Here is a 24,768-nt window from a genome sequence, read left to right as displayed (position 1 = left end):
TGTGGGATAACCAGCCCCAGAGAGCCCCTGCTATCAAACGAGATCGCACCACAGACCATATCTCCAGATGGAGGCCCAGTGTGGGTAGCATGTAGAGAAGTTGGCTGCAGACCCTCAACTTCTCTGCTGCTGACCCACACACAGCGGTCAGTGCCACCGAGGACAACCAGCTTTTATCAGACGTCCACCTTGCCCTCCAAAGAGCTCTCGCGTGACACAACTGAAGTCACAAATGTCGGTGGTTTGAGGTCAGTAGAATGCAAGCAACAGGGCGCCTGGCTCGAAACTGTCCTCGAAGTAACAGATTTGTAACAGTTCGTTGTGTCACTGTGGTGCCGACTGCTACTCAAATTGCTGCTGCAGATGCGGTTTCGGTCTTCCGTGTCGTTAGTGGCGTGCAGCCGTCCAGAGCCCGGCCTTCCTGCGACCACCGCTGCCAGCAGTGGCTGCATTCCTGCCAAGTCTTCCTGCAGTGAGGCACATTCAACTTCTCATAGCCTGTTACACTATCTCGTTGAAATTCAGTGGCGTGTTGACAATGGCGTCTTTGTCGCCTTGTAGTGTGCGTACTGTAAGACCTTCAGTACACACACCATCAGATTATTTGACATGTCGCTCTAACGAAGTAGGCGAGTGTCAACAATATGTCTCGTGGTCTTATCGTGGCGTGTTTATCTTCCGCCGTTAGGTCAGACGATAGAAATGCCACTTGCACGCTTGGAGTAGCAGATTGACGATAACCAACTTTAAACACCCATTTATTAAAAATAATAAGCATAAAAATTACTTAACTTGGTTCTGGATGCTATTAACAATTGACCATCTGAAGTTCCTTCACATATATCTCGGATACTTGCCAAAAGTGTCTATACATTTCTCTTCATGGCTATGTACAGGAATATGGTAATCTTATTAGGCGCAGACTGAAACTTGACTACAGACTAATGCAGACTAATGCAGACTGACTAATCGGAGGTCTTTACACTCGTTATAATACCTCGCGCGTTCAGGTATCACTGCGCGAGTGTGATCCGTGAGGAGAAAAGGTTCTATGTTAGCAGCAATCTCATTGGCTGCGTTACATATTAATATGCGGATCGGCGGAAGCAGAATCTGGTCCGTCTCTAAGGCAGCGCCATCTCGTAGTGCGGAGACGGACGAGCGCTGCGCCTGCGCTGTTGTGCTTAGTCGGTCGCGCTCTAGTGGGAAAGTTGTGTACGCACTGACTGCGCGGAACTATGTACAGAACACGCCTTAAAAGCATTCTCTACTAACATCGGCTCACCACGTCCAGTCGCAAAGGTAACTAACGCCACAACCATTACAGCGTGTGTTTAAAACAAATCTAATTTGCATCCTTGTAGTAGTGCTAATAGTGTCAGTCTTTTGCGTAATGGCGGGAAATTCGTATAGACATCATCTTTCAGACGTTGAAGCACCCATACCAACTTTCGTTAATGTCGCATATATCCTTCTTGGTGTTGCGACATTTTCATCCCGTGTAGTAACGGCCTGACCAAAACGATATCGTCGACCTCTGCTTGACCACAAATGAGAATTACAGTAGCAGGGGAAATCTTAGCAGCTGACTTACCATGTGTGACGGCCTCTGTGTTGGTGTGCAGAATAATCTGTAGCACTCCGTCGTCAGGCCACGAGTGGCCTACCGGGACCACCCGACCGCCGTGTCATCCTCAGGGGAGAATGCGGATAGGAGGGGCGTGGGGTCAGCACACCGCTCTCCCGTCGTTATGGTGGTTTTCTTTGACCGGAGCCTCTACTATTCGGTCGATTAGCTCCTCAATTGCCATCACAAGGCTGAGTGCACCCCGAAAGATGGCAACAGCGCACGGCGGCCTGGATGGTCACCCATCCAAGTGCCGACCACGCCCGACAGCGCTTAACTTCGGTGATCTCACGGGAACCGGTGTATCCATTGCGGCAAGGGCGTTGCCCTCCGAATAATCTTTGCAATGTTAATTACGTTGGTCTACGTCTCTTTTGCTGTCACTGTCGAAATCGAAATTTGAATTAAAGTTACGCATGTGCTCAACCTACGCGGAAGTTACTTCACCATGACTCTATCTGAGCAAAACGCAAAGGTTATTTTCGAGACTAGGCGTAGCAACGATGACGCCATAGTGTCCCATTTGCCGTAACATCTAACATTGGCCATCCGTCTCCTTCACCACTGTGAAGCTGGTCACCATCTTTCCCGTAAAACTGGACATACTTGTGCTTAACTTGACCTTACTGATTCCCTAGCACTCGATTAACGCAAGTATCATAATATATACTTTTTGTCGCGGTTTTCTGTTTTACTAGAATTACACTGTTCAGTCACATTAATGTGAACACCCATCAGAAGCCTGAATAACCTCCTTTCGCAGCACGAACGTGGGAGTTGAGCGGCAAGATTCGTGACTGGTACATTTAGCCATCGCGAAAGCGTTACAAATCTCATAGAAAGTTTGAAGTGGGACACACTAGCAGATAGACGGCGCGCTAAACGGAAGGGGCTGCTCACTAAATTCCGATATCCGATCTTCACTGAGGATGTAGAGCACATATTATTACCACCAACTTTCAAATCGCTTCGCGCAATGATAACCATTCAAAGACAAGGGAAATTAGAGCTCGTACTGAGGCGTTCAGACAGTCGTTTTTCTGCAATGAAATTTTCACTATACAGCGGAGTGTGCGCTAATATGAAATTTCCTGGCAGATTAAAACTGTGCGCCGGGCCGAGACTCCAACTCCGCACCTTTTCCTTTCGCCGGCAAGTGCTCTACCAACTGAGCTATCAAAGCACGACTCATGCCCCGTCCTTACAGCTCTAAATCCGCCCGTACCTCGTCTCCTATCTTCCAAACTTCACAGAGGCTCTCCTGCGAACCAGGAGATAGGGGTAAAATTAAAAAGACCTTTGGAGAAAAAAGAACCACTTGTATGAATATCAAGATCTAAGATGTAAACTAAGCTCTAAGCAAAGAAGGGAAAGCAGAAAGGTGGATGGAGTATATAGAGGGTCTGTAGAAGGGCGTACTTGAGGACAACATTCCATTAGAACTACTGATACCCTTGGGAGAGCCAACCCTGAAAAAACTCTACCATCTGGTGAGCAAGATGTATGAGACAGGCGAAATACCCTCAGACTTGACGAAGAATATAATAATTCCAATCCCAAAGAAAGAAAGTGTTGGCAGGTGTGAAAGTTACCGATCTATCAATTTAATAAATCACGGCTGCAAAATACTTACACGAATTCTTTACAGACGAATGCATAAACTGGTAGAAGCCGACTTTTGGGAAGATAAGTTTGGATTACATAGAAATGTTGGAACACGCGAGGCAATACTGACCCTACGACTTATCTTAGAGATCCCGGCGGAGGTTCGAGTCCTCCCTCCGGCATGGGGTGTGTGTTTGTCCTTGGGATAATTTAGGTTAAGTAGTGTGTAAGCTTAGCCCATAAGATTTCACACACATTTCAACATTTTTGAACTTATCTTAGAAGATAGATTAAGGAAAGACAAGCGTACGTTTCTAGCAATTGTAGACTTAGAGAAAGCTTTGGCAACGTTGCCTGAAATACTCTTTTTCAAATTCTGAAGGTAGCAGGGGTAAAACACAGGGAGCGAAAGGCTATTTACAATTTGTACAGAAACCAGATGGCAGTTACAAGAGTCTAAGGACATGAAAGGGAAGCAGTGGCTGGGAAGGGAGTGAGACAGGATTGTAGCCTATCCCCGATGTTATTCAATCTGTATATTGAACAAGTAGTAAAGGAAAGAAAAGAAAAATTTGGAGTCGGAATTGAAAGCCACGGAAATAAAAAGTTTGCGGTTTGACGATGACATTGTAATTCTGTCAGAGACAGTAAAGGACTTGGAAGAGCAGTTGAACGGAATGGACAGTGTCTTGAAAGGACGATATAAGATGAACATCAACAGATCCAAAACGAGGATAATGGAATGTAGTCGAATTAAGTCGGGTGATGTTGAGGGAATTAGATTAGGAAATGAGACACTTAAAGTAGTAAAGGAGTTTTGCTATTTGGGAGCAAAATAACTGATGATGGTGGAAGTGGAGAGGATATAAAATGTAGACTGGCAATGGCAAGGAAAGCGTATCTGAAGGAAAATTTGTTAGCATCGTGTATAGTTTTAAATGTCCGGAAGTCCTTTATGAAAGTATTTGTATGGAGTGTAGCCATGTATGGAAGTAAAACATGGATGATAACTGGTTTAGACAAGAAGAGAATACAAGCTTTCGAAATGTGGTGCTACTAGATCGCTAACTTATGTGGACGTACTGAATAAAATTGGGGAGAAGAGGAATTTGTGGCATAACGTGACTAGAAGAAGGGATCGATTGGTAGGACATATTCTGAGGCATCAAGGGATCACCAATTTAGTAGAGGGAGACCAAGAGATGAATACAGTAAGCAGATTGAGAAGGATGTAGGTTGCAGTAGGTACTGGGAGATGAAGGAGCTTGCACTGGAAATATTAGAATGGAGAGCTGCATCAAACTAGTCTCTAGACTGAAGACCACAATAACAACATTTTATAATGATGTTAGTGACAACCGCATTGACAGTTGAGTTACTGATGGTACATGGTCAAAGTCAGTTCGCTTCCATGGTATTTTCTAGGCCATATTTTTGTCCTCAATAGCTATATTATACCGGTTGTTTTGTTCGTATTTGTGTGGTTCTAGGATAATATGTGAATTAATCCTATTGTTTGTGGTATTGGTTATACCAGATAGTGCTGTGGTGTGCTAGGTTCGCAACAATTTCCTGATGCTGTTTACTTAAATGGATGCCTTCCTGTGGTTTCTTTTAATTTCGTGATAACATGACCTTCACCAGAACCAGAACCAGAGGTTGTACAGAGATTCAGGGAGAGCATAAGGGAGCAATTCACAGGAGTGGGGGAAATAAATACAGTAGAAGAAAAATGGGTAGCTTTGAGGGATGAAGTAGTGAAGGCAGGAGAGGATCAAGTAGGTAAAAAGACGAGGGCTAGTAGAAATCCTTGGGTAACAGAAGAAATATTGAATTTAATTGATGAAAGGAGAAAATATAAAAATGCAGTAAATGAAGCAGGCAAAAAGGAATACAAACGTCTCAAAAATGAGATTGACAGGAAGTGCAAAATGGCTAAGCAGGGATGGCTAGAGGACAAATGTAAGGATGTAGAGGCCTATCTCACTAGGGGTAAGATAGATACCGTCTACAGGAAAATTAAAGAGACCTTTGGAGATAAGAGAACGACTTGTATGAATATCAAGAGCTCAGATGGAAACCCAGTTCTAAGCAAAGAAGGGAAAGCAGAAAGGTGGAAGGAGTATATAGAGGGTCTATACAGGGGCGATGTACTTGAGGACAATATTATGGAAATGGAAGAGGATGTAGATGAAGATGAAATGGGAGATATGATACTGCGTGAAGAGTTTGACAGAGCACTGAAAGACCTGAGTCGAAACAAGGCCCCCGGAGTAGACAATATTCCATTGGAACTACTGACGGCCGTGGGAGAGCCAGTCCTGACAAAACTCTACCATCTGATGAGCAAGATGTATGAAACAGGCGAAATACCCTCAGACTTCAAGAAGAATATAATAATTCCAATCCCAAAGAAAGCAGGTGTTGACAGATGTGAAAATTACCGAACTATCAGCTTAATAAGTCACAGCTGCAAAATACTAACACGAATTCTTTACAGACGAATGGAAAAACTAGTAGAAGCCAACCTCGGGGAAGATCAGTTTGGATTCCGTAAAAACACTGGAACACGTGAGGCAATACTGACCTTACGACTTATCTTAGAAGAAAGATTAAGGAAAGGCAAACCTACGTTTCTAGCATTTGTAGACTTAGAGAAAGCTTTTGACAATGTTGACTGGAATACTCTCTTTCAAATTCTAAAGGTGGCAGGGGTAAAATACAGAGAGCGAAAGGCTATTTACAATTTGTACAGAAGCCAGATGGCAGTTGTAAGAGTCGAGGGACATAAAAGGGAGGCAGTGGTTGGGAAGGGAGTTCGACAGGGTTGTAGCCTCTCCCCGATGTTGTTCAATCTGTATATTGAGCAAGCAGTAAAGGAAACAAAAGAAAAATTCGGAGTAGGTATTAAAATTCATGGAGAAGAAATAAAAACTTTGAGGTTCGCCGATGACATTGTAATTCTGTCAGAGACAGCAAAGGACTTGGAAGAGCAGTGAATGGAATGGACAGTGTCTTGAAAGGAGGATATAAGATGAACATCAACAAAAGCAAAACAAGGATAATGGAATGTAGTCTAATTAAGTCGGGTGATGGTGAGGGAATTAGATTAGGAAATGAGGCACTTAAAGTAGTAAAGGAGTTTTGCTATTTGGGGAGCAAAATAACTGATGATGGTCGAAGTAGAGAGGATATAAAATGTAGGCTGGCAATGGCAAGGAAAGCGTTTCTGAAGAAGAGAAATTTGTTAACATCCAGTATTGATTTAAGTGTCAGGAAGTCATTTCTGAAAGTATTCGTATGGAGTGTAGCCATGTATGGAAGTGAAACATGGACGATAAATAGTTTGGACAAGAAGAGAATAGAAGCTTTCGAAATGTTGTGCTACAGAAGAATGCTGAAGATTAGATGGGTAGATCACATAATTAATGATGAAGTATTGAATAGGATTGGGGAGAAGAGAAGTTTGTGGCACAACTTGACCAGAAGAAGGGATCGGTTGGTGGGACATGTTCTGAGGCATCAAGGGATCACCAATTTAGTATTGGAGGGCAGCGTGGAGGGTAAAAATCGTAGAGGGAGACCAACAGATGAATACACTAAGCAGATTCAAAAGGATGTAGGTTGCAGTAGGTACTGGGAGATGAAAAAGCTTGCACAGGATAGAGTAGCATGGAGAGCTGCATCAAACCAGTCTCAGGACTGAAGACCACAACAACAACAATGACCTTTACATGTTTGTATAATTTGATTTTATAAAAATCCCTATGGCATATCCAGTGACGGCTTTTGCGTGAGAGCACAAGAGCACGTGAACACCGTAACTTTTGATTTCTTGCTGATTTATTGGTTATTTTTCTTTGAATGCTGTTAAGCGTAATGTAGATGCGGTAATGTGAAATACACGGCATTAAATCTACCGCGCTGTGCTACACGCTGCTCCTGTGGACTCGGTGAATCTTGGTATCAGGGCACGAGCACACCTCCAGCTGTGCACGTTTCAAGGAGACCCTGTGCATGATCAACTCCCGTGACGTAATTGCCTTACGTGCCAAACACGTAGGGATTTGACAGGCGACGTGCACAGCTCCTCATCTACAAGTTTACACCAATGCCACCAGGTGGCAGCACGCTTGCACACAGTAGTACATTTCTGTATATGACAATTCACTCACTACATAGTAAAATTAGGTCGACATCAGTATATGTAATCGTTACCCTCATAGAAAAACCTGTTTTGTGGGATTCTGAATGATATATAGTATATTAACTTTGAGGTGCTGAGAACCATAAGGCACATCAATATCATTTATGAGACTATAGTATCCGTGGACGGACAAAACAAGAAGAGGTGCAGATACGGAAAGGTGTCCGACAAGGTTGCGCACTATCCCCTGTTACCTTTAACCTATACATTGAAGAGGCGCTGAAAAAGTAAGGGAAAATTCACAAGCAGGTGTAGTAATTCATGGCCAACGAATAGATATGACAAGATATGCCGATGATATAGCTGTTCTGGCTGAAAGTGAAGAAGATCTTGTAGTCGTACTGAATAGAAAGGATAAAGTTATGGGGGAAGAATATAATATGAGAATTAATAAAGCAAAAACAAAAGTAATGGCATGCGACAAAGAAGATCAAGTGAAAGTCCAAGTTCATGTAGGCAATGAACTGCTTGAACAAGTTGATAAATTTACTTATCTGGGCAGTAATATTACCAGGGATGGTAGGAGCAAGGCAGAAGTGAGAAGTAGAATAGCTCAAGCAAAGGCTGATTTTAACAAGAAGAAAAACGTATTAACATCTAAGAGCATCAGCCTTGAAATCGGGAAAAGATTTTTGAAATCATATGTGTGGAGTGTGGCATGCTATGGGTGTGAAACATTGACTCTCGGGACATAGGAAGACCAGAAGCTAAATTCTTTTGAAATTTGGTGCTATAGACGCATGCTCAAAATAAAATGTATCGAGAAGGTCAGAAATGAAGTGGTTCTGGAAAGAGCGGGTGAGAAGAGAAGTTTCTGGAGTTTCATTGTTAATAAGAAGAGTGCAATTTACAGGCCATCTATTAAGACATAAAGGACTCCTGAACACAATCACAGAGGGATATGTCGAGGGAAAAAGACGAAGAGGAAGACCACGACTGAGGTACATGAATCAAATCGTGAAAGATGTGGGATGTGACACCTACAAAGAAATGAAGAGAAAAGCTGAAAGACGCACAGAATGGAGACAAGCTGCCATTGTAGCTGTTGCAAACCAATCCTTGGATTGACCACTACAGAAGAAGAACAAGTATTTATTTATTCATGCTTCTGATGTATATTGATCTTATGGTGAATCAGGTTTACTGTGCTGTAGGCCCACATTGTATATATGAACATTAATGAGAATCTGTCTCACGCATTTGTTTTTTAGTCAAATGACCTTTGTTGATAGACAGTACTTACTTACTGCGTTGGCCAGACAAACCAGAGTCGGTCTTCCGCCACACCAATCAGCCTCCTCCATCGTCCCCTGTCCATGTGTTCTTCTTCAGACAGCCCCAGGGTACTCCTCTCTAACCTGATCAACCCATCGGGGTGGTGGTCTTCTTCCCTAAATCTTCCTCCGCTACCCCCATAACGATCTGTCCTTCTCGGCGTTTTACATATCCACACCTCTTCAGTCTTCTTTCTTTGATCACTGCCACGATGTCCACCGACTTGTATAGTTCCTGCAGTTCACAATTCTTTCTTGTCTTCCATTCATCCCCATCATTCAGCGGCCCAAAAATATGAGGACGGAATTCTCAAATGTCATGATTTTTCTTTCCATCTTTTGACTGATGGTCCAGGTCTCTGCTCCATATAAGACTACAGTTTGTACATTCTCTAGTAGATCCTGGTCTTTGAGGATCTCATTGAAGCCGGGACTTTAACAGCTTTCCCAGAGCAAACCAACACCTGTTTCCTGCTTGTATTCGTGCCGTAATTTCTTTTTATATCTCTTTCTTTTCGAGGATTATAGCCCCAAGATATTTAGTCTTTTACTCTTGCAAAGACTTCATCCTCCACCTTCCGAAGTCTGTCATCATTTTCTCTGCTAGCTACGAGGTATTTTGTCTTATTCATATTCAGGGCTGCTCTCATTGTCTCTTCCATTAATGTTCCTGTCATCTGAACGAGGTCTTGCTGTGCGTTGATCCTTCTTCCCAGCTGTATTCCTGTCTCTAGGTTTGTTACCTTTCTCACGACTCTCTCCAGTACCAGGTTAAACAGGACAGGGAGAGGCAGTCTCCTTGTCGCATTCTAGTCCTCACCTTGAACTTCTTCGATATGTTTCCATTTACTTTCATCATGCATGTTGTCTCCTGGGTGCTTATCTGTGTCAGTTTTATCAGTTATCTGGGAACTTGAGCCCTTTCCATTTTCTTGCCATATTGCTTCTCTGTTAACACTATCATATGCTTTTTGAAAGTCCACAAAGAGGCAGTGAACATTTTTACTGAATTCGCAGCTCTTTGCTAGCACTTGCCGTATTGTATGTAAATAGTCTACAGTTGACTGTCCCTTTCTCAAACCTGCTTGTTGGAATCCCTGTACTTTCTCGACATGTGGTATTAATCGCTTCAGTATGAACATGCTCAAGATTTTATAAGCTGTACAAAGTAGTCTGATTCCTCTATAGTTGCTACATCTCATTGGGTGTCCTTTCTTTAGTATAGGGCAGATGACAGACCCCTTCCATTCTTCTAGGATCCTTTCCTTCTTCCAGAATAAGCAGATTAAGTGGTATAGCCTCGCTTGTAGAGTAGCTCTTCGCTCCTTCAGCAGCTCTGCGGGTACGCCATCTATTCCTGGTGCCTTCCCACTCTTCAGCAGTATTATGCTTGTCCTTGATGTGTTGGTAAATGTGCCAACACCTTGTAGATAGAGGAGGCCGAAATGAAAGCTATCTAACGCAGACGGGCGTGAATTCTGGAACAGGATAAGTATTGACTTCTAATAAGAAAAGTATGCAGCTCCTCGAATACTTATCTTTTATTCTTTGAGGTGAATACAGCATTCCGGATGAGACATTTCATACGATAACTATCAAACTATGTAAGGCTAATGGCGCCTTGCTAGGTCGTAGCCATGGACTCAGCTGAAGGCTATTCAAACTGTCTCTCGGCAAATGAGAGAAAGGCTTCGTAAGTGTAGTCGCTAGCAAAGTCGTCGTACAACTGGGGCGAGTGCTATTCCGTATCTCGAGACCTGCCTTGTGGTGGCGCTCGGTCTGCGATCACACAGTGGCGACACGCGGGTCCGACATGTACTAAATGGACCGCGGCCGATTTAAGCTACCACCTAGCAAGTGTGGTGTCTGGCGGTGACACCACAGTCCTTATCTCTTCCATGCTTGGTAGTCCTTACTCCCATAACGATACAGTATCTCTGTTGTCTCTATATGATTCTTCTTGTTCATTTCCTATTGTAGCACTCATGGTGTTTTCATCCACATTCAGGACGTTTTCGAAGTAGTTTTCCCATACCGCCATAGCTTTCATTTCATCTGTGATTATCTGTCCTTCTTGACCTCTGATTACGTCAATCCTTGGATTGTATCCTTTCTTGAAGAAACTGACTGCCCTGTAAACGTCTCCTGTATTTCCTGCTGTCCGGTGTTCTTCTGCCAGTTTTAATTTACTGTTTATGAACTCTGGCTTTTCTTTTGGAAGGACTTGTCTTGCTTCTCTAGCTGCTTCCTTGTTCTTTCGTCCTGTTCGTTTGTCAGCCGTAACAATTTCGCTGCTCTTCTCTTGCTGACTGAATCTCTATAGCAATCATTAAACCATCCTCCGCTCTTCCTCCTTTTCTCCATTAGTTTCAGGACCTCACTTACAGTATCGATTAAACCTGTTTTGATTTTCGACCAAAATTTTTCAATATCGTCTTCTTCTTCTATGAGGGCAACGGCCTTGCCGCAGTGGATACACCGATTCCCGTCCGATCAGCGAAGTTAAGCGGTATCGGCTGTCGCCGGCACTTTGATGGGTGACCATCGGTCCCGCCATGCGTTGTTGCCATTTTTCGGGATGCACGCAGCCTCGTGATGCCATTCGACCGAATGGTAGCGGCTCCGGTCACAGAAAACCATCATAACGACCGGAAGAGCGGTGTGCTGACCACACGCCCCTCCTATGCGCATCCTCCGCAGAAGATGACACGACGGTCGGATGGTCCCGAAGGGCGGCTTGTCGCCTGAAGACGGAGTGCCTTCTTCTCCCACAGAAGCAAACCTGTTTTCAGTTCCAAGTGCATATCTTTCCTTAATGTGGTCCTCTTTCAGCACGTCTGCATTTATTTTCTGGTCTGCTTCTCTTCTCTTTGTAGAATTACTTGAATTCAATCATTGCCGCAAACGGCAATTTGTGTTTGGATTTGGTTGTTTACAGTGCAGGAATTGGAATAAGCAAAAATGTTATACAACAGATGCTATTAATTTCACACTCTCAGATTTATTTGAATTTCAGAGTTTGCGAACACTAAGAATGTGTACTTTCTAGCGGCTACTGGGTATATATTGTTGTTTTTCTTATACTCCTTCGTCGCGGTTACCTCACCAGCCTGGAACTGATCTTCGCGTGTTCTCTGCCTTATTGGTGAAAATCCAAACAAAAGTGGGAGAGGCCGGACTTGTATACTGTTCGTCCGGACACGTGGCAGCCCCAGCTGTGGCGGGGACAGCTGCTGCGCCACCGTGGCCGGGCCGCGAGACAGCAACCGCGACAGCAGCAACAGGTGTGCGCCGTGGCGTGCCGTCTGGAGCCGCTGTGTGGCTGCGAGCAGGTCCGCACTCGGCCCCTGCCCAGCGCTGCCGGTAAGTCGGGCCGTGGCCACCCCCAGCTCACGACAGCGCTGCATTCAGGGCTTCGTGTTAGGCAGGACTCGGCAGACGTCAACAGGTGCAGGAGTAACTGCAGTTTGCTGCAGGAAGTGTGTGGGACCCTTTCTTCTACATCAAGCTGGTATCTGTACAGATATCATTGGTGATTCCAGAACGAGATTTTCACTCTGCAGCGGAGTGTTCGCTGATTTGAAACTTCCTGGCAGATTAAAACTGTGTGCCGGAGCCAGACTCGAACTCGGAACCTTTGCGGGGCGTGAGTCCTCGTTGGGTAGCTCAGTTGGTAGAGCACTTGCCCCCGAAAGGCAAAGGTCACGAGTTCGAGTCTCGATCCGGCACACCGTTTTAATCTACCAGGAAGTTTCATCATTGCTGATCTGGCAGCTCTCGAAGAACGAAGTTAATGAAATCTCCTGAGACTGGTTTGATGCTGCTGTCCATGCTACTGTATCCTGTGCAAGCTTCTTCATCTCCCAGTACCTAGTGCAACCTACATCCCTCTGAATCTGCTTAGTGTATTCATCTCTTGGTGGCCCTCTACGATTTTTACCCTCCACGCTGCCCTCCAATACTAAATTGGTGATCCCTTGATGCCTCAGAACGTGTCCTACCAACCGATCCCTTCTTCTAGTCAAGTTGTGCCACAAACTCATCCCCAATTCTGTTCAATACCTCCTCATTATGTGATCTACCCATCTAATCTTCAGCATTCTTATGTAGCACCACATTTCGAAAGCTTCTATTCTCTTCTTCTCTAAACCAGTTACCGTCCATGTTTCACTTCCATACATGGCCACACTCCATACAAATACTTTCAGAAACGACTACCTGACACTTAAATCTATACTCGATGTTAACAAATTTCTCTTCTTCAGAAACGCTTTCCTTCCCATTGACAGCCTACATTTTATATCCTTTCTACTTCGACCATCATCAGTTATTTTGCTCCGCAAATAGCAAAACTCCTTTACTACTTTAAGTGTCTCATTTCCTAATCTAATCCCCTCAGCATCACCCAACTTAATTCGACTACATTCCATTATCCTCGTTTTGCTTTTGTTGATGTTCATCTTATATCCTCCTTTCAAGACACTATCCATTCCGTTCAGCTGCTCCTCCAGGTCCTTTGCTGTCTCTGACAGAATTACAATGTCATCGGCGAACCTCAAAGTTTTTATTTCTTGTCCATGGATTTTAATACCGACTCCGAATTTTTCTTTCGTTTCCTTCACTGCTTGCTCAATATAAAGATTGATATACTTCGCTGCTTACAGGCGTTGATAAATATCAACGGGGGCAGTTCAAAAATGTGTGCCGGGACTCGAACCAGGGACCTCCTTCGTATATGGCAGACGCTCTATTTTTTTTTTTTTTTTTTTCTAATCTCATTTTGTTCGTTTTCGTTCGTTGCATCTGCTCGGGGCGGACGTCGCAAGACACCCGTTTCAGTTCGTCGTTGACCCATTAACTCAGTTTTTTTTTTATTACAGAGGGCAGCTAACCCTCTGACCGAACACGCTGAGCTACCGTGCTGGCCCCTATCCGACTGAGGCACCGAGGACACAGTCAATAGTGCAACTGCAAGGACTTATCTCGGGCACACTCCCTGTGAGACCCACACTTTCCAACTCACTGTCCACACACAACATTTGCAGTGCCCTTGCCCACCATACTCATTACTCGCGGCAGTCAATCTAGCGATTCCCGTAAGAGTTCGGGCAATTTGAGTTAATCCGCATTGAAGACGATTGTTGGCCGGTAAGCCTTACCTATCTTAATCTCCGTGTCCTCGATGGCTCACTCGGATAGAGCGTCTACCATGTAAGCAGCAGATTCCGGGTCCGAGTCCCTGTCGGGACACACATTTTCAACTGTCCCCGTTGATATCTATCAACGCCTGTAAGCAGCTGAGGATTTGGATTTCACTGTAATTTCACTCTTCGAGAGCTGAAAGATCAGCAATGGTATCTGTTCTTTCGGACATGTCTGAAAGAACACATACCATCTTCATATAGACAAGGCTTATTGGCCAGTGGTCATCTTCAGTGTGAATTCACTCACATTGCTCAAACTCTTACGCGAATCGGTAGATTGACCGCCGCGAGTAATAAGTATAGTGGGCAGGGGCACTACACATGTAGTGTGTGGACAGTGAGTTGGAAAGTGTGGGTCTCACGGGGAGCGTGCCAGAGATAAGTCCCTGCATTCGCACTATTCTCTGTGTCCTCGGTGTCTCAGTCGGATAGAGCGTCTGCCATGTAAGCGGGTTCGAGCCTCGGTCGGCGCACACATTCTTCAACTACAGCCGTTGATATTTATCAAAGCCTGTAAACAGCGAAAGATCTAGATTTCATTATAAATTTCTTCTACATGTTGTATACTAACGATCTTATTCTAGCCTCATGCCATTCTTACCTGATGTAGTTACCTGCCGGTGTTTCAAAGAGGAAATCGAAAAATTGGTTTACTACGATTAGGACACGCGCAATCAGGGTTCCGTCCAAACGTACATGTACTTCATCCATCCTGAAAACTGAGAATATCAACGATTACGTTTTCTATATACACTGTACCGCCAAACAAACTGATACGAGCATGCGTATTCAAATACACAGATATATTAACAGGCGGAATAAAAGCGGTGCCGTCGGCAACGCCTATATAACACAACAAGTGTCTGCGCAGTTGTCAGATCGGTTACCGCTGCTACAATGGCAGGTTATCAAGAGTTTGGTGAGTTTGAACGTCGTGCTATAGTCGGCGCACGAGCCTTGGAACACAGCATCACCGAAGTAGCGATGAAGTGGGGTTTTTCCCATACGACGATTTTACGAGTGTACCGTGAATATCAGGAATCGGGTAAAACATCAACTCTCCTACATCTCTGCGGCTGGAAAAAGATCCTGCAAGAACGGGACCAACGACCACTGGAGAGCATCGTTCGACGTCACAGAAGTGCTACCCTTATTATGCAACTTGCTGGAGATTTCAATGCTGGGCCATCAACAACTGTCAGCGTGCGAACCATTCAACGAAACATCATCGATATGGGCTTTCGGAGCCGAAGAACCACTCGTGTACCCTTGATGACTGCACGACACAAAGCTTTGCGCCTCGCTTGGGTCCGTCAACACCGACATTGGAATGATGATGACTGGAAACATGTTGCCTTGTCGGAAGAGTCTCGTTTCAAGTTGTATCGAGCGGATGGTCGTGTATGAGTACAGAGACAATCTCATGAATCCATGGACTCTGAATGTCAGCAGGGAACTTTTCAAGCTGATGGAGTTGGAGTGATATGGAACCCATGATACGTCTAGATACGACTCTGACAGGTGACATGTACGTATGCACCCTGTCTGATCATCTGCATCCATTCATGTCCACTGTGCATTCGAACGGACTTGAGGAATTCTAGCATCACAATGCGTTTAAGCACTTCCACTGGTCACCAGACCCCCCCCCCCCCAGACACGAACATTATTGAGCATATCTGGGATGCCTTGCAACGTGCTGTTCAGAAGAGATGTCCACCCGCTCGTATTCTTACTGATTTATGGGCAGTCCTGCAGGATTCATGGTGTCAGTTCTCTCCAGCACTGCTTCAGACGTGTGTCGAGTCCATGCGACGTGGTCTTGCTGTGCTTCTGCGTCTCGCTGCAGTCCAACACGATATTACGCAAATGTACCGGTTTCTTTGGGTCTTCAGTGCAGATACTGGTATTGCGGGAATTCCAAGACTGTATCAAAATGTCTACATTAGTTCCCAGACTAGCCCAGACAGACAAATAGAAGCGAGCAGTGGACTTCAGTTTATATATGTGGAGATAGAACATTTAATAAAACATTTTTTGTTGCTTACTAAAACATGACAACAACATTTTATGTTAGAATTCAGTAATGTTTGTCTATTATGATTTTGACAGGACATGAATGCAATATCTTATGATTGCAAAAAGATATTTTTCGTTTTGTAATTACAATTTAACAATTTTCATATTTTTTCTCAGTTTGCTTCTACTAAAAACCTTGCTTCTTGCCATATCTCATGATTCGAGGTCACTGGGAAGTCCCGTATGGGTTTCGATGAGTGAGTTTCGAAGTATCGAAATATGTGACATAAATGGTCGAATCTTTTGACTGCATAGCCTTAGAAGCAGAAATATTTTATACCGCCAAGGGACCATGTAAGTAACATAAATTTGAATCTGATACGGCAAGATGTTTACGTGAAAAGAGGTCTCTGCAGTTTACAGACAAACAGGGGGATGAAAAGTGAGAAACATTTGTTTGCCTGTTATAATTACAAATTACCAATTGCAGGATTTTTTCCTTTATTTGTACTGTGAAACCTTGATTCTCGGTAAATTTTCCGGTTCTAGGTCAAATTAATTAAATTAAAAAATTCTGTGAAGAAGGAAGACCAAGAGAAATACAAGAGTCTCAAAAACAGAATCAACAGAGAGGCAAAACAAGCAAGAGAAAAATACCTTGATGGTCTCTGTATTTCAGTTGAGGACAACATGAGCAAGGAAAATATCGACAAGGCCTATAAATGTGTGAGACATTGCTTTGGAGACAGAAGAAACAAGTGTATGGCTGTGTTGGATGAAAATGGCAATATGTTGGATGACGGTGATGAAGTTGCAAGAAGATGGAAACAATATATAGGAAAACTGTACAGCGGACCAGACCTGTCTGAAAACATCATGGAAGAAGAAAGAGAAGTAGATGCACACAACATAGGTGAACCTATATTAAAGGAAGAGATTGAACTAGCTCTGAAAAAATTGAAAAACAACAAATCGCCTGGTATGGACAATATCTCAGCCGAACTTCTGAAATCTGGAGGAGCAAAACTGAATCAGGAGCTGTATAATCTTGTTTTCAACATGTACGAGCAGGGTAAAATTCCTACAGACTTTGAGAAAAACATTATGATCCCCATTCCAAAGAAGGCAAATGCTACAAGATGTGAAAATTATAGGACGCTCAGCCTAGTTACGCACGCCTCTAAAATATTAACCTCAATTATCCTAAAACGCATAGAAGAAAAAGTCGAAGTTACACTCTCCGAAGACCAGTTTGGATTCCGGAAAGATAGAGGAACCAGAGAAGCAATATTTGCTCTAAAACTAATAATAGAGAAACGACTAGATAAGAACCTGAAAACATACATAGCTTTCGTAGATGTAGAGAAAGCCTTTGATAATGTTAAATGGGATAAGATGTTTGAGGTACTCAAAAAAGTAGGAATAGACCACAAAGATAGAAAAATGATATGTACAAAAACGAGACAGCAGTTATCCGTGGACGGACAAAACGACAAGAGGTGCTGATACGGAAAGGTGTCCGACAAGGTTGCGCACTATCCCCTGTTATCTTTAACGTATACATTGAAGAGGCGCTGAAAAAGTAAGGGAAAATTCACAGACAGGTGTAGTACTTCATGGCCAACGAATAGATATGATAAGATATGCCGATGATATAGCTGTCCTGGCTGAAAGTGAAGAAGATCTTGTAGTCCTACTGAATAGAATGGATAAAGTTATGGGTGAAGAATATAATATGAGAATTAATAAAGCAAAAACAAAAGTAATGGCGTGCGACAAAGAAGATCAAGTGAAAGTCCAAGTTCATGTAGGCAATGAACTACTTGAACAAGTTGATAAATTTACTTATCTGGGCAGTAATATTACCAGGGATGGAAGGAGCAAGGCAGAAGTGAGAAGTAGAATAGCTCAAGCAAAGGCGGTTTTTAACAATAAGAAAAACATCTTAACATCTAAGAGCATCAGGCTTGAAATCAGGAAAGATTTTTGAAATCATATGTGTGGAGTGTGGCATGCTATGGGTGTGAAACATGGACTCTCGCGACATAGGAAGACCAGAAGCTAAATTCTTTTGAAATGTGGTGCTATAGACGCATGCTCAAAATAAAATGTATCGACAAGGTCACAAACGAAGTGCTTCTGGAAAGAGCGGGTGAGAAGAGAAGTTTCTGGAGTTTCATTGATAATAAGAAGAGTGCAATTTACAGACCATCTATTAAGAGATAAAGGACTTCTGAACACAATCATAGAGGGGTATGTCGAGGGAAAAAGACCAAGAGGAGGACCACGGCTGAGGTACATGGATCAAATCGTGAAATATGTGGGATGTAACACCTATAAAGAAATGAAGCGAAAAGCTGAAAGACGCACAGAATGGAGACAAGCTGCCATTGTAGCTGTTGCAAACCAATCCTTGAATTGACCACTACAGAAGAAGAAGAAGGTCAAAGGGAAGTGTATTATAATTTTTGATGAGTGAGATTTCTAGTATCAAAATGCGTGACATAAATGTCCGTATCTTTTGACATTTTTTCGCCTCCAAAGGGCCCTAGATATTAACATGTGACATAAATTTGAACTTGATACGCCTACTCGTTCCTGAGGAAAAGGTTCTTCACAGTCGCACAGACAGGCAGACACGGAACCTCCTTGCCACGGTTCGCGCGACTCCCCCCGTTGGAGGTTCGAGTCCTCCCTTGTGCATGGATGTGTGTGTTCTCCTTAGCGTTAACTTAGTGTAAGTAGTGTGTAAGCCTAGGGACCGATAACCTCAGCAGTTTCGTCTCATAGGAAGTTACAACAAATTTCCAAATTTGCGGAGAGACAGACAGAGAGATGGACAACAAAGCGATCCTGTACTGGTTCCGGTTTTACAGACTAAAGGGTGACATGGCGGCCGGTCGGTACCGTTGGGCCTCCCAAGGCCTTTTCGTACGGAGTTTAGTTTAGTTTTAAGTCACGAAACCCCAAAAACACATTTCAGCTGTTTAGTACAGACACACTAAAAAAGATAGAAACACGTCGCGCATGTTACTGCCAAGCACTTGATGTGATTTTCGGAGTGTCCCTGTAGACCTAGATGATAGGGGAAGATTCAAAGTTCTGACACAGCTGCGGTGTTGTTTCTTTGTAACAACAGGGTGACTGCACCACAAGAGGAATCATTTTGTGTCTTCGAATTTGCGGTCGGTCTATCCATCGTTCGAGTGTAACGCGCATTCCATTCAGCAAGAAGCCGCCTGTCACAAGGAGATTTATGTCTGGCATACAGAATTCTTGAAAGCTGGTTGCATACGGAAAGGGCAGACAACTGGTCGGCCACGCACGGCTGGTGAGAATGCCGAGAGTAACCGAGGTGCGTTCACACGGAGACCTCGGAAGCCCACAAGACAGGCAGTCCAGCAACTCAAAGGGCAGTGTGGGGTGTCCTGAAACTACGCCTCCGTATGAATCCTCAGAAGTTGCAGTTACTGCAATAACTGCGTCCCGGCGACAGTAACACGATGTACAAATTTTACATTTCAGTTCTCCAGGATATCGCGGGAAACACTTTCTCCGAAAACATGGAATGTATTCGCAGTTGCGAATATGGACAACCATCAGCAGTATAATCTGTGGACACCAGGCAAGTAACTTTCAAGTAAAATGCCTCACCTGTGGGGAAATATACGTAATCTATGTACGAGTACAGGCTGTAGACACATCGTTGACGACATATGGAGTACTATTTCGTCCACTAAGAAAACTGAGGATGAGTTAAATGACGGCCAGTTGGGTTTCAGGAAAATTAAAGACACAAGAGAGGCAATTGTGACGCAGCGATTGATAGTGCAAGCAAGACTCAAGAAAAATCAAGACGTATTCGACAAGAGAAATGATGGTAAGCCATAGCGAAAGACGGGTAATAAACAATACGCACTAGAACAAAGAGGGAACAATTTGCGTGGAAGACAAAGAACGAAGCGCTCGCATTAAGAAGGGTGTAATCGCTGTTGTGGACTACGGGTCGAGCGTATAGGGTCAATGGGCCAGGAACCTAAAGAGCGCAGAGGCTCGCGGGCGAGCACAGAGGTGTATACTCCTGCGCCTGACAGGGGCGTATGGGTACTAACAGGGGAACCTCCCCATCGCACCCCCCTCAGATTTACTTATAAGTTGGCACAGTGGATAGGCCTTGAAAAACTGAACACAGATCAATCGAGAAAACAGGAACAAGTTGTGTGGAACTGTGAAAAAAAATAAGCAAAATATACAAACTGAGTAGTCCATGCGGAAGATAGGCAACATCGAGGATAATACTAGCACCAGAGCGTCGGGGTCCCGTGGTTAGCGTGAGCAGCTGCGGAACGAGAGGTCCTTGGTTCAAGTCTTCCCTCGAGTGAAAAGTTTACTTTCTTTATTTTCGCAAAGTTATGCTCTGTCCGTTCGTTCATTGACGTCTCTGTTCACTTTAATAAGTTTAGTGTCTGTGTTTTACGACCGCACCGCAAAACAGTGCGATTAGTAGACGAAAGGACGTGCCTCTCCAATGGGAACCGAAAACATTTCATCGCAAGGTCATAGGTCAACCGATTCCTCCACAGGAAAACACGTCTGATATATTCTATACGACACTGGTGACGGCATGTGCGTCACATGACAGGAATATGTTGTCAACCCACCTAACTTGTACACTTGGTGAATGGGTAAAAAGATTCTTCTACCTTGCCCGATTTAGGTTTTCTTGTGGATGTGATGATCACTCCCAAAAAAGTGATGAAAACATAAGAGTTTGTCACATAAACTGAAAATAAAAAATTAAACTTTTCACTCGAGGGAATACTTGAACGAAGTACCTCTCGTTCCGCAGCTGCTCACGCTAACCACGGGACCACGGCGCTCCTGAGCTCACTGTGTCCTTGATGTTGCCTATGCGTCTCGTGGACTACTCAGTTTGTATATTTTGCTTAATTTTTCACAGTTCCACACAACTTCTTCCTGTTTTCTCGATTGATCGCAAGGTCATAGGTCAACGAATTCCTCCACAGGAAAACACGTCTGATATGTTCTATGTTTTTCAAGGCCTATCCGCTGTGTCAACTTATAACTAAATCTGAGGGGGGGGGGGGGGGGGGGGGGTGCGATGGGGAGGTTCCCTTGTAAGCTTACTGCCGCGCAGCCTAGCTGTAAGGAAGAGTCGTGCTCGGATACTAATGGTACGCTGGCACGGCAGCTCAGCTGTTTCCTGTAATTAAAAAAAAAATAAATAAATAAAAAAAATTGAGTGAACGGATCAAAACTGAACTTCAACGGGTGTCATCGGACGTCCGCCGCGAACAAATGCGACGAGCAATATCGAACAAGAAAAAGTAGAAAAATGATAAGGCGACCGCCCTGCGATAGGCGGGAAATTCGTGTTCGAGTCGCGGCCCGGCAAAAATTTCCACTGTCGTCATTCAGGAACACAGGCACTGCAGTATCGTACTTTTTCCGAATGTCTCATGTCTTCGAACGAATCGAAGTTTCATCTGTCGGGTAAAGTAAATCGCCATAATGTAAGAATTACGGGGTGACAATATCCTGGCGCCTTTGTCGAACACGAAACTCAACGAAACAATGTGTTTTGTGCCGATTTTGTTCGCAAATCTTTTGGACCTTTCTTTTTTGCGGAGGAAGTTGTGACTGAAGTGTCATGTGTGGACATGTTAGAAAGTTAGTTGTTTCCTCAACTTCACGACGATTCCAGTGATTTCATTTTTATGCGTTCGTCCTGACGTAGGGCGTTATCTTAACAAGACCATCCTACAACGTTCGATTTGAAGCTGTGGCCAACAAGTTCTTGTTCATTGCTCTTGGCCTCTGAGCTCACCTCAGACATCGCTATTTTTTTGCTGTGGAGCTATTCTCGGCCCCACCTACAACAGCTAAACAGATCTGAGATATCCAACTCTTAAAGCCGTCTAGTCAATAAACACAGACTCTTTGATTCGTCTGTGGAATGAAATGCACTACCGTTTCGATGTTTCTCGAGCAACGCATGGTGCTCCTGTTGGTGTAGTATCTGTCCGACCATAAAACTTACTGCATCCACTGACATGCGCAATTGTGTTTCTATCTTTCATAGTTTATCTGCAATAGACAATTGAAATCTGTTCTTTCTTTTTGAATCACCCTGTACCATACGACTTTTTCAGTCCTGGCTCTTCTCACCGGGTCTGATACGGTCCACTAGGAATTCCTTTCCTATGCTAATCTCTTCACATCAGAATAGCTCTTGCACCCTACGCGCTATTTACTTGTTGGATGTACATGGTGGTTATACACTATGTGATCAAAAGTATCCGGACACCTGGCTGAAAATGACTTACAAGTTCGTCGCGCCCTCCATCGGTAATGCTAGAATTCAATATGGCATAGGCCCGCCGTCCACTCTGCCACAGGCCGTACATTATGAACAGGTGCTCTACCGTGTTGAACGATGCAATCGCCATCCCCGAATTACTCTTCAACGGTGGAAGCAAGGAGGTGCATAAACCATCAATGTAGGCCTGCGCTGTTATAATGCCACGCAAAACAACTAGGGGTGCAAGCCCCCTCCATGAAAAACACGACCACACACACCGTAACACCACCGCCTCCGATTATTTCTGTTGGCACCTACACACGCTGGCAGATGACGTTCACCGGGCATTCGCCATACCCACATCCTGCCATCGGATCGCCACATTGTGTACCGTGATTCGTCACTCCACACAACGTTTTTCCACTGTTCGATCGTCCAATGTTTACGCTCCTTACACCCAGCAGGGCGTCGTTTGGCATTTACCGGCGTGATGTGAAGCCTATGATCAGCTGCTCGACCACGTAATCCAAGTTTTCTCACCTCCCGCCTAACTGTCATAGCACTTGCAGTGGATCCTGATGCAGTTTGGAATTCCTGTGTGATGCGCTATATAGATGTTTCCCTATCACACATCACGACCCTCTTCACCAGTCGGCGGTCTCTGTCACTCAACAGATGACGTCGGCGTGTATGCTTTTGTGCTGTACGTGTCCCTTGACGTTTCCACTTCACCATCACATGGGAAGACTGGACCTAGGGATGTTTAGGAGTCTGGAAATCTCGCGTACAGACGTACGACACAAGTGGCACCCAATCAGCTGACCACGTTCGAAGCCCGTGAGTTCCGCTGAGCGCCCCATTCTGCTCTCTCACGATGTCTAATGACTACTGAGGTCGCTGATATGGGGTACCTGGCAGTTGGTGGCAGCACAATGCACCTAATATGAAAAGGATGTCTTTGGGGGTGTCCGGATACTTTTGATGACATAGTGTTATTAAACGACGGCTACTGGAGAGGGTTCCCATTACAGCCGACTGATCGTTTAACAATGAAACTATGTGCAAACATTTTGAAGGACAAGCGGAAGAGAAGAAACGGACAAACCACTGAAGGAAACAAATTTTTGTTTCCACATGAGAGGGTAATACTTGTTATTGCGTACCGTACATCTTCTTCTTGTCAGTGTTTTCCATATATTCCTCATCTCACCGCATCTGCGAAGAAGCTCATTCTTCACTGAATCAGTGCGCCTAATTTTGAACGTTCTTCTCTGGCACCACAGTTCAAACTCCTGGAATCGCTTCTCGATGTTTCACAGCCATACAGTGATGTACCCCAAACGTAGCTTCTCAGACATAATGCCCAGCGTGCTGGATTTTTTTTTTTTTTTTGGTTTTAGATTAGTGTAAACACGTATTGTTTAAGTGTTAATACAAAAAATATGCTTAAACGATAAGTGGATCCTTCCTTTCGAATTGTTACCTAGTAATTATACTGCGTCATGCCTAATTCAGTTCCTCGAGTAGAAGTAGATGAGCGAAACATCTGTAGTGAAACCATGGTAGAACGAAAACGGTTCGTTTTCGTACGTGTGTTCCTATTCAAAAATATTATTAACCACTTCCCTTTACAATTTCTAGAAGTTTTTAACGGGAATTTCCGAGCTCCCTGTATTTGTTCCCTCATGTGGTTTGTTGTAAATAACGGACTACAGTTCAAAAGAATAATGCACATAATTACAATACCAGAAGGAAAAATAACGTTTATTACTCCACATTACAGTTGGCTTTGGCGCAGAAAGAGACGCACAATGCTGCAACAAAAATTTACCAGCGCTTATGCAGTGATATAAAATGTCTGACAGACAGCAAAGTAAAATTTGGTGACAAACTGAGGTAGTTTTTCCGTAACAACAGCTCCTTCTATTTTATAGAAGAATTTCTTTTCTGTAATGTCTAAAAGGTGGTGGGTAGGAATTACACTACTGGCCATTAAAATTGCTACACCACGAAGATGACGTGCTACAGACGCGAAATTTAACCGACAGGAAGATGATGCTGTGATATGCAAACGATTAGCTTTTCAGGCATTCACACAAGGTTGGCGCCAGTGGCGATACCTACAACGTGCTGACATGGGAAAAGTTTCCAACCGATTTCTCATACACAAACGGCAGTTGACCGGCGTTGCCTGGTGAAACGTTGTTGTGATGCCTCGTGTAAAGAGGACAAATGCGTACCATCACGTTTCCGACTTTGATAAAGGTCAGATTGTAGCCTATCACGATTGCGGTTTATCGTATCGCGACATTGCTGCTCGGGTTGGTCGAGATACAATGACTGCTAGCAAAATATGGAATCGGTGGGTTCAGGAGGGTAATACGGAACGCCGTGCTGGATCCCAACGGCCTCGTATCACTAGCAGTCGAAATGACAGGCATCTTATCCGCTTGGCTGTAACGTATCGTGCAGCCACGTCTCGATCCCTGAGTCAACAGATGGGGACGTTT

General features: G+C 44.1%; 1 protein-coding gene across 1 annotated transcript in view; it reads left to right on the top strand.

Annotated features, from left to right (window-relative positions):
* Window positions 1–24,768, top strand: part of LOC126428011 (acetylcholinesterase-like) — a 780,456-nt gene that overhangs the window by 550,266 nt on the left and 205,422 nt on the right. The gene's annotated exons all lie outside the window — the stretch shown is intronic.

The sequence above is a fragment of the Schistocerca serialis genome, chromosome 12 (assembly GCF_023864345.2).
Source record: "Schistocerca serialis cubense isolate TAMUIC-IGC-003099 chromosome 12, iqSchSeri2.2, whole genome shotgun sequence".
NCBI lineage: Eukaryota > Metazoa > Arthropoda > Insecta > Orthoptera > Acrididae > Schistocerca > Schistocerca serialis.
Note: the sequence above shows the minus strand (reverse complement) of the source record. Positions and strands in the feature narration are given on the sequence as shown.